This window comes from Dermacentor silvarum, chromosome 7, assembly GCF_013339745.2.
Source record: "Dermacentor silvarum isolate Dsil-2018 chromosome 7, BIME_Dsil_1.4, whole genome shotgun sequence".
In the NCBI taxonomy this organism is placed as follows: Eukaryota; Metazoa; Arthropoda; class Arachnida; order Ixodida; family Ixodidae; genus Dermacentor; species Dermacentor silvarum.
In genome coordinates, this window is record NC_051160.1 from 96,036,653 (window position 1) to 96,048,580 (window position 11,928).

Below are 11,928 nucleotides of genomic sequence, written 5' to 3' on the forward strand. Positions count from 1 at the left end.
GCAAAGTCATTAACGAACCATCGGAAGTAGGAGCAGAGTCCTACAAAAGTTCGGACGTATTTGACACAGTGCGGTATAGGAAAAGAGGTGACACCACGAATTTTCTCCAGGTCTGGTTGAATACCGGAAGCGTCGACGAGGTGGCACAGCACTGTAATCTGCCGACGAATGAAGTGACACTTCGAGGAATTTAGTGGGAGCCCAGCCTCGTGGAAGGCTTGAAGAACAGCTGATAAGCGCTCAACCTATGTCTCAAATGTAGGCGAAAATACGAGAACGTCGTCTAGGTAGCAGAGGCATGTTGACCATTTGAACCCTTAAAGCACAGAGTCCATCATACGTTTGAACGTTGCTGGGGCGTTGCATAGACCGAATGGCATAACTTTAAAATGATATAGAACAGCAGGGGTGACGAACGCGGTCTTCTCTTGGTCCTTTTCATCCACAGAAATAACCAGACCGAAAGTCTAGTGATGAAAAGTAGCTGGCACCCAAGAGACAATCGAGGACATCGTCAACGTGAGGCAAACGGTAGATGCCTTTTTTTGGTAATTCGGTTTAGATGACGATAATCGACGCAGAAACCCCATGAGCCATCTTTTTTTTAACAAGCACAATGGGCGTCGCCCAAGGGCTCGACGAGGTTCAGCAATGCCTTTGGCAACCATCTTGTTCACTTCACCTTGAATAACCGTACGCTCTGAAGCATAAACTTGACATGGTCGGCGATGACTAGGACTGGCATCACCAGTATTTATGTGATGCTTAACTATTGATGTCTGGCCCAATTGTCGATTGCTGAGGTCGAAGATGTCGTGGTAGGAAACCAAAAGACGACAGAGAGCTGCTGCTTGTTCAGGCAATAGGTCTGCAGCAATCATAGCACTAAATGTTGCGTCAGGGCAAATAGCATCCTGTGTACAAGGTGGACAACTGGAGCAGACGTCTACTGAAAACGTCGTGACGTGGTCATCTCCTATAGCACGCAGCGTTGCAATCGATATGTCTTCGGGAATAACTTGCTTTGTCAGGCCAAAGTTGACGACGGGGAGGCATGTCCGGTTATCGGCGATGGTTACGACGGACTGGGGCACAGTGATACTGCGCATCACAAGGACAAAGAAAGAGGTGTGGCGACTATGATAGCAAACGGACGAAAGTCAATACTTTAGGCGGCAGGCGGGCGAAGGCGGTTGTACTAAAATTGTTCGGCTGTTGGGCACGAATATGCGTGAGCAGAGGACGTTCGAGGCAAAGGGTACCGGCGGAACAGTCGATCAAAGCTGAATGCCCCGTAAGAAAGTCGAGTCCGAGGATTAGGTCATGGGGACAATTGATCAGCACTGTAAAAATAACTGGAACGTGGTGGTTGGCGATACTTATACGGGAAGTACACATTCCAGTGACGCCAGCAGTGCTGCCATCGGCGACGCGTACGGCTCGTGTAGTAGCAGGCGTGATAACCTTCTTCAGTCGACGACGGAGTTTATTACTCATTACAGACACCTGGGCTCTAGCATCTATTAACGCCGTCAAAGGGACACCGTCGACGTGGACATCAAGTAAGTTCTGGTTCGTTGGGAGCATCGATGGAGGATTTCGACACGAAGAAGATAATGCAGCACTACCCCCAGGAGCTGCATAGTCTATTTTTTCTTCCGGGAGTGTCCAAAATTGGTTGGCGACGAATAGCGTAGTGGCTGGGTCGACGGGCACCGACGGTGCGGCGGTGACGGCGAGTAAGCGGGAAGACTGTTATCGACGGATACGTCATAGTAAAAAGGCATACGGCGAGGCAAGTAGCGGCGACGGTCGGCATATGGGCGAGGCGACGGGGAAGAGTAGCTCGAATCCGGGGACGTCCAGGGGGTGCGGCAGTGGCGAGCTACGTGGCCAATTCGGAGGCAACGGAAGCAAATTGGCTTGTCGTCCGGAGTTCTTCACTCTGTAGGGTTGCGGTATCTGGGAGCGGAATACAGAGCGCTGCGAGGCGCAGCTGTCGGCATTGGTCTGGCGTCAGGTCGGGAGACAGAGCCGGCAGCAGGAAAACCGAGGTTGGCTAACTCTTGTTGCAAAACTGCTTGACTGAAAGATATCGCCGGGCCCAAGTGGACGTGGATGACCTCAAAGCGGCGGCATTCTTTGACAATGACGTCGATGGTGGAAACATTGTTGAAGATCAACAAGTTGAAAGCGTCGTCCGCAATCCCTTAGAACGTGGCCTGCTTTGTCAACTTCGGCCATTTTCTCGTCGACTTTCCGGCAAAGAGCGAGAACGCCTTGTATGTACGAGACAAACCATTTAGCAGAAGACTGTACTCGGGTAGCAAGCCCTTTTCGCGCAGCCAACCGCCGACCGGTCGGATTTCCAAAGCGCTCGCTGAGCTTCTCCTTGAAAGGATCCCAGCTTGAGTTCTCGTCCTCGTGTCTCCAGAACCATACACGAGGTGTTCCGCCCAAATAGAAGAGGACATTCGCCAGCATATACGTAGGGTCCCAGCGGTTGTTTCAGCTAACACGCTCACACATGCTGAGCCAATCCTCAACGTCGACATTATCTTGGCAGAACAATATGCCAGGATAGTGGAGATTGGTAACCGTGACGCACGTTGTTGTCGGAGTCGCAGGAGTAGAAGCAGACGAGGTGTCGTCACCGGCAGCCATGGCGGAAAGCAGGACGGTGCGGCCGCTGCGGAACTCCGTGGCGAGGACGGGGAGCGGCACTCTCCACCAAATATTACGCGAACGAAGGATAAACACTGGAGACAATTTACAAAGTATATTCACAAAATACAACAGAAGCGCTGGCCAGTTCAGCCTACAGCTCAAGAGCAAGAAGCAGTTCGCCTTCTTCGTCGGGGCACCCGCGTGCATCGTCCACAAGAAACACGCAATATGCATGTATCAACATAATCTTTGTTAACGTAGTCTCACACTTTCTCGGTTAAAGTCATCAGTCAATTGTTGCATTGTGTCCCCAGCGTTTCTGAACAGCGTAATGTCCTCTAGAAGCTTGAGGTTATTGAGATATTAGCCGTTGATCATCGCCCTTTATGCTTCCCAGTCTAATAGCTTGAATACTTCTTCTAAGTCTGCGATTGATATAACTGGACAGATTCTCTCTCTTTGCCTGACCGTTTACTCGATAGGTATTTTTCTACTTTTCTTGCGGCTAATTAAAACATGTGAAGCCAGAATTATCACGGAGGCAGAGTCGAAGCCTCAGAACTTTGGGATACGTGCGCTGTGGCTGAACGGAAATGTCGAGGTTACACATAAATGAAATAACTTTCCGTATGCTTCAAGCATCACGGCCTTGATGTGAAGTTCGTTCACTCCTTCAGTACAATTCATACGATATGCACTTATACCGCTAATTGCATACAAATGCCCTAGCTTCATCTAAAATCACTGAATTAAGGGATCGAACTGTGCGCCGCCGGGAAAGCGCACAAGGCAGCATAATAGGCGCGACGTAAATGCTGATCTTGCTGATACGACGCGTTTTAGTGACCGCGTTTAGCGTCGCGGTCACACTTCACATTGTTCACTTTGCGATACCAGGCCACTGTGGCTGGCTTTTTGGTGCCGTCATGCTGACCTGATTTCTGAGCGGTAGGTGCGGAGCGCCGTAAGATTGTTGCCGGCTGGACGAAAATTCTTGCGCTGGGGATTCACAAACGCCTATCAAGGGTTCCTTAGGTGAGATTAAGTGAGCGGAGAAAACTATAGCAAGAACATCGCACGAAGCGACTCAAAGACATGAGTGACGTCATTTCGCCCAGGACAGATGTTACTCTGCGGTTTAGAATAAGTATGTTCATAAGTCTCATGAATAACTATCATAAGACGACGATGGCTCTCGGCAGCTGACGCGTTTATTTGGCGCCTGGTTTCCCATTGCCTGTTACTAGCTTTGTGCTTCCAAAACGAAAGCTTAGTGGTGTCTTTATGAGCGTTATACTGCGTGCTTTTTAAACAAAAGCGTAGTGCCTCCTGTGATGCTCGTCCATGTGGTTATATAAATATAAATCTGTGCGTGTGTGCCTTTGTGTATGTGTGTTTTTGCTCATGCGAAAATTGTTCTCTTCGTTCGTGTGGTGTATTTTACTTCACAGCATCGCTATTGTTCAAGCAGTTCACATGGTTTTCGTTTCAATGGTGGTACGTGATTTTCTTCGTCATTTCTTCTTTATATATCATCGTATTGACGTCCCGCTTCAACGCAACCGTTGGTTCATGCCGTAGGCCACAGAATGAGCAACACGGTGGGCACTGACACTACGTCGCATCTACTTAGTGCTGAATTAAAAGCATGAGCTATATAGAACGTTGAAGGTAACAGCACAGAATACGACACCGAATCGTGGAACAGCAACAAGTTTTGATCATTAAAATGCTTCGACGTTTTTTTTTTTTTTATTGTTTCATCTCGCATGAAGAATACTATAGCCTCAAAGTGTGCAAAAACAAAACGAGACACGACCCTAGTCCTTGACTTAGGTGTCTAATATTGGCAGTCGCACGTCGGCATTGGTGCGAGCGGAGCTGGCGGGAAACTGCCAAGCACAGAAGAGTGGGCGAGTGAGCGATGGAGGGCACGACGAGTAGCCCCCTAGCGGAAGGCGCAGAAAGTGCACTTCGCACAAAGTTCGAGCATGTTCTGGCCTGCTACTGTGTATAGGGAAAAAAGGCAAGGGGACAAAAAAACAGTGATAAAAGATGATTATGAGCACAGGAAGAAGGGACGCATATATACAGTATCATGGTGGTTTCATTAAAGTCCTGCGTTTCCTTAAAGATCACTGTCCTTAAAGTCCGGTCATCTTCAGGTTGTCCAGAGCAGCCCTTGTAGCTATTGATGCTACTGTACGGTCACACATTGCGGACAAAATATCATTTTCGTACAAGGTTCGCCTGCTAGTGGCTGCTAGCGTCGAAGCCAGCATCTTCCGTTGTGATGCATAGAGAGGCCAGCCACAAAACAGATGTTCGAGAGTCTCCAACACTTGCCAGCTTGGTTCGGGCTATCCGTACGACCAATCAGATGTGCATAGCGTCGAGTGAAGGCGACGCCCAGGTGAATCCGGTGAAGCATGGTGTATGCAGTGGGTATCTAAAGTGCACGATTCTGTGCTTTGGTGTGCGGCAGTTAGACTTTCCTTAATTGTTTTTAATCATTCCTGACACTTAATTAGCTCTTTTCTGTACTAAACCTGTGCTCTGATGTCATATCTATCATCAACCATAAGTACAACTATCGGTATCTACCTGTTTTTTATTATTTCATGATTTATTTTTTTAATTTATTCCCACCTCTGTGAAAAACTGGAAGTCGCTCTCTAACTGGAAGTTTCTGCGCAATAAACAAGAGTGTCACTCGGTGCTCGTGCCTAGAGCACTCCACGGGCCGATTTTTTCAGCCCGGGCCCGGCCAGGGCCCGTTTTTACGTTGGGCTGCCCGCCCGAGCCCGACCAAAAGTTTTATGGGGAGACCCGGGCCCGGAAACATTCTACGTTACCCGCCCGGCCCGGCCCGCCACCCCTTTACCTTAGGCCCGAGGCCGGCCCGAGCGCTCTAAACCAGGCCGAACCCGGGCCGAGACCGAAAAAGACATGTTTTTCAGAGTCGAGACGCGCGAGGATAACTCGCTGCACGTTACATGCACACCACCAGAAAGTCCGAGCCCGGCCCGGGCCCGTGTCAAAAAACCCGAGCCCGGCCCGGGCCCGGGTCAAAAAGCACATGACGGGCCCGAGCCCCACCCGAGCCCATGAAAAAACTGCCGTACCCGGCCCGACGCGGCCCGTGCCCGGGCTTTCGGGTAAGCCCGAGCCCTTGCGGTGCTCTACTCGTGCCACTAATAATCACCCTCAGCCCTATGAGCAAGAGAAAGCTCAAACTAGAAAAAAATAAGATGGAAGGGCTGAAAACACATCAATTACAAACTTGACGGTTGTCAGGGATGGACACTACACTTCTATTTGCTAACACCCAACACAGTGTCATGACGAGTTCGAAAATTCAGGCTACTGCGCGCATTGAGAAACAGACCCTGTCAGACATTAGGGTGAAGTTTGCGCCACAGCATTAGTGTTACTGCCTAGCACAGCAGCGCGCGTTCAATACAATTATGCGCTGAAAGAGTTCAATGGATTTTGAGATCACAAGTCACAGCGCGCCACAAGGATATAAGCATGCGCCATCATCGGCTATCAGTTGTGGCCCCTCGCCATTCAGCCGCAACAGCGCGTTACAACGCTTACCAGCGCCAGCTCGAGCGGCGCATGTAGGCATTATGATGTTCGTAAGACAGCTATACCCTTATTGCAGAAGTTTCTTGTTAAGTTGTCATCTGCGACGGCTGTTGAGGTTTTGTGAATCGACTTGCACTTACTATTGGCGGAAGTAATGCAGTTCGAAACTGTGCTACTCTTACATATGTGCATTTTATCGACTACACCGCTCGTACTTGCAGCGGCGGGCATCGTAAGCTTGCTTATCTGACGAACAGTTTAAGTTTTGTGAATAAGATTTTCCGTAAGATATTTCTAACACCAAAATTTGTTCGTAGGTTCGCTTAGTAAATTCCGCTCCTGGGCCCGCATTCACAAAACGCTCTTACAATAAAATTTGTTCATAGGAGAGGATCCCAGTCAATCGTCGCACTGGAAATATTATTCGCGAAGGCTGCCGGCAAATGGTAGAGAGCTCTTACGAACGAAAAGCTTTGTGAATTTGACCCCTGATACTTAGAGCCAACGTTACCAGGCCCAAAATGTAACAGTTCAATAAATGAACAGCAACGCGTGGTGCGGCCGTCAGCTCTATGAAAGCGGGCGCAAATACTGTTCACGTATATCTAATTTCATGCACTACAAGTCTAAGATATCGTCAACATCGATAGGTCAATGCGATTTGGCTATACAATTTAACACAGCTGGTTATAAGCAAAAATTACGTAAGTCGAAACCACAGCAAATCAGCTAATCACTATGAAGAGATTAAAGAAATCTCATACCACAGATTAAATTCGGCGGAGCGTTTTGAATCACGTGGCATCCAAAATGCTTGGCGCACCAGCGATCGCGAGTGCTGAGAAACGGGTCATGCGGTAACCGGGCTTCATTCTCGTATTTCTTTCTGAAAAAGCTGCGCCACCTAGTGATAGTGCCGAGAAGTCCGCGCATCGCCTCCGAGACAAGAAGTGCGCGCGCCGATGCCGGTGAACACTGAGAATGATTCCCTGGCTCGCCTAACACTCAGTGGCCCATACTCAGTGACCCAAGCTGGCGAGAGGTTCATGAAAGCGCGGCACATACCCAATACGATCATGGCGCAGCTTGCTAAAGGATTGGCATGAAAGGCGTTCATTAAAAGTGGCACATATCCTGAGCATTTGGGCCACAGCTTGCTACTGCATCACATTGCTGTGCGCGAGGAACGCTCGTGACGAGTGTTCGGTTGCACTCACCACTGGAGAAAGCTAAAGGATCTTTTTGTCGTTGTAGAGCGGCACCAACACAGTGGCACTCGCCTAGTTACCCAAGTTGGCGTCAAATACGTTCATTGAAGAGCGGTACACACTTACTGGCAAATACCCAGCGACCCAAGTTGGCATCAAAAAAGTTTACTGACGACCAACGCGGATCGAGTGGCACAAACCCAGTGCTCCAAATTGGCGTGAAAGGGTTTCTTCGAAGCGCGGTGCCTGCCCAGTATCTACAGAGACCCATGTCGATCATAAAGAAGTTCGTTGAAGAGCGGCGTGTATGTACGCATTCGGATATACTCAATACCGCAGAGGCTTGGGCTAGTCGGTACATATACGACAGGGAAACCGCGCAAAAAACACGAAAGACAAGAACGGAGACGAAGTTCAGTAATGTGGAAAGTTGGGCGAGTTGGTGATTAATCATCATACCCTATTGGTGAAGCAGCGCACTGACAAGGACACAGTGGAGAGACACAAGCGAGTGTCGTGTATTCTTGTGTCTCTCCACTTTGTCCTGGTCAGTGCGCTGCTTCACGAATAGGGTATGATGAAGAACGGACACACACACCAGCCAACGGCCCATGTTGGTCCGATGACGGGTTTGTAACCCTGTTCCCTCAGCATAGCATCCCGATGCGCTAATCATTCAACCACGGACTATCCGGTGACCCAGGTAAGGCTAGAAAACGGTTATATACAAACATATATAGATGCAAACATAGATTGCTCTCGAGGTCGAGTGGATGGGGCACGCATTCCAGGACTCCACCGGCCATGGCTGCCTGACGAACTCGCTGGCAAACCCGTTATTGCGGAGCTAATTATAACTAATTATAATTAGTGCATACACACACACACTCAAACGGCTACATAGAAACATACATAGATGCAAACATGTATAGATAGATATCTAGATAGATAGGATTCATTTATCTATCCATGCAAAGAGCTACATAGGGCTACATAAATACAAAGATAGATGCAAACATAGATAGATAGATAGATAGATAGATAGATAGATAGATAGATAGATAGATAGATACTTACCGATACATTTCTAGGGAGAAGTCACCATGGATTACGAAGGAAATATTGTGTAAAACGAGCCTGATTAGCATTGAACTTTCTCAGTTGCATATCAGGATTGGTATAAATAAATTTCGACAGAAAACATATCACGAGAGATATCAACGTGAACGTAATCACTATTAAAGCAATGCGCTACGCACACTTGCACCACCTCCGAAATGCGCCATGCATCATGTGTGTTATACTGTACCGTCGTTCACATCCTTAAACTCGTGCCCAGTGCTCTTGCAATTCCATATTATTGTTTTTTTGTGCCCTCTCTGCCCGGAGTAAAGGAAAATTCTGCTGCTTACTTTTCATCTTTCAGGAAACGGCTGCTTAAACATCCTAGTCAGCACAACCTCCATGTAATTCCTCATAACTTCGAATTCATTTAGTATGCTTGCTAAAAAAGCCATCGACGTATAGCAGCGGGTCATTTCGGAAATAACTTTGCATGGGTTGAATAATCACACATAAAATATTTATTATGCTAATTGAGCATACATATATACATTTATAGAACAAGGTGATAGTTTTGCTGTCGCACCCTACTCAATGGATAAAGTAAATAGCATAGCATCAAGTATCTACTTTGTAGTTTGTTGCGGAAATCAGGTGCCATTGTAACTTTTGCTAGGCAAAGAGAAATCCTCCTAACTATTTTCTTTTTTCCAGGTCATGTAAGATTCAAGTTTAAGCACGAAGTGGTCTTTTGGGATGAAACCCACCACTGTGCCGTGATTCAAGTCCTGCCAATGTCTAACTTTGTGGGTTAGTTTTCAAGGTTACTTCTTTTTTGCAAATACTATAAGAATGCATTTGCAAAAGCTCCATGAGGACTTCGTCAGAAGTATGTTTCTTAATATAACACTGTGTTGTAACTTAAGATAACTTTAAGAAGCAGTATTTGGCGTCTAGTACACCCAACGACTAAATGCCCGATTGAGTAATAACTGCCACATCAGCTGACCCAGATGTCATTAGTTTCAAATTGTCCTTAAAAATGTGCTTCCCGTTATGTTTCCGAATACAAGTAAGCATTACTGCCCCTACAGGCCGCCTCTTAGACATACTTTGTGTATTCTCGAGAAGCGCTAGCAAACGCTAACTTGATATATAGCGGGTGTCTGGGAACGATGGAAGATTAGGGTGACATCCTAACGAATTACAACAATTTGTGCACTGCATTGTTAGCACAGCGCATGTACCTTAACTTCTGAAGTCCCAGGAAGACAACTTTCAGTGCGACAGAGTTCCGATAGTAATGCCCCCGTCCCTAAATTGGGGTCCACCAGTGCTATGTAGATTGGATTTGCCTATAGTTTATTGGATTATGAAGTATTAGACGAAGGCTTTGTTATAACTGTTTAGCCAAGAGTCACACAGTCCTCTTGTGTAGGTCTCGTGCAAAGAGTATAGGCTGTAAGCATACAAGCTGTAAATACACATATTTGCTGAAGAAAAGCGCAATTATTCATTAAATACAACAGAATGGGCCCATAGAATCACAGAGTGCTACTTGCAACTGAAAAAAAAAAAGATATTACTATGCCTGTGCAATCATTGTAGGAGGACAATAACAAGGTATGGGAAACGAAGAGTACCGATCGCTACCAAGGTATGCCCAGCCAAATCATCCTTCGGCTGTGCAGGAAAAAGCAGAAGAAAGAAACAGTGTGCAATCAGCACAATACTTATTGCCTTTTAAAATTATGAAGTTAGGAAGTATACATTTTTTAAGTTCAGGGAACCGAAAATTATACTCACAAATATGCTTCCAATGCACGCAATCTCAGTTGCTTCTAATATATCCCGTGTTATTTCGCTCCGCTCTTTGGTTACGATAGTACATACATTTCTCAAACGGTGGCTACCGATAGAAATAGTGCCAGTGACACTTGCACTCATATTAGCAAATAAATACACAACCAAATTTTCTCTGAAGTATCTCATGGCAAGTACGTTGCCGTGAGCTTCTTATCCGAAACACTCATTAATTTAATTACGGGTTTTACGTGCCAAAACAACCATCTGATTATGAGGCACACCGTAGTGGGGGACTCTGGATCAATCTGGACCACCGCCGGTGTGTAAACGTGCACCTAAATCTAAGTACACGGGAGCTTTCTGCATTTCGCCCCGATCAAAATGCGGCCGCCGTAGGCGGAATTTTATCCCGCTAACTTGTGCTTAGCAGACCAGCACCATACCCACTAAGCAACAAGGTCGGGTGAATCCCTCATTCCAACAGCACTCCGCTATTCTTAAAAGTTCCCTGTGCTGCTGATGTAGATTTCAAGTAGCTATTGAAGCACACGAACAAAGAGTCGTGTGTGGACTTTTGCAGACGTGTGCAGACAGAGTGCAAGTAAAACTCTGATAAAAATTTAAAATAGTAAATTCTATTCCTTTATATCAACAGAGATTAATAAACCGTAACTTGAAATAACAGCAAATGGCAATGAATATTGAAGCCCTCGTACGTTATACACGTGTTCCGTGACTTTTTCACTAACGACTTGGCCGCGAATAAGCCTTATATGTAGCCATTGACCCACCTCTGACATTTGTTATATATAGTCGCAACACAACAAAACCAGAGTCAGTATGAGAGGACGAAAAAGGTTGATACTATGTGGGGTCTTGTTTTTTTACGTCATACAGTATTTCAAAAATCGCCTGTAGCAAGTACAATAATTGTTGCTCGTGAACTAGATTACTCGACGCGGCGCACATTACTGGTACAAGAAATCGAAATGCGTAATTAGGACAGGAAGCAGTCCACGAGCTGATGAATAATCTCGAGGGGGCATTGCTTCTCAGCTGGACGCAAGCTTGGATTGACGTCAACGGATGCGGACAGATACGGCAAGTGGTTAGCACTATTTAGCTCGGGAGGGAGAGGGAAACAGTCTGTCCCCTGAAGGAACTCTTCGACGAACGCGACTGCAGTGCCTCTTGAAAAATACCCGCGCTTCGAGGCAAATTGTCATTTGCACTTCTTTGTGTTCGTTGTGTATGTTGACGACACCCCTTGCAACGAAAACGACATGACTGAATAGTAGAGCTGGGATCTGTTCAGCGACGCTATCGGAGTTGCCCCGTATCTCGCACATCACAGCTGCAAGAGAGCACGATAGTGGTCGCATCATCACGTCATCGTCGGCGACGAGTAGAGGCTTACACTATTCTGTACCGGAGATGATCTGATCTAGGCCTATTCAAAATGAAACTGACTGATCCGGCCAGGAGTACTCAAAGCGGCACTGTGTTCTCGCAAAAAATCGATTCTTGGTTGAGCTCTTTGCAGCACTTAGGCAAAATGAAAAAAAAAAAGTGGCAAGAAAAGGTGCGTCACGGA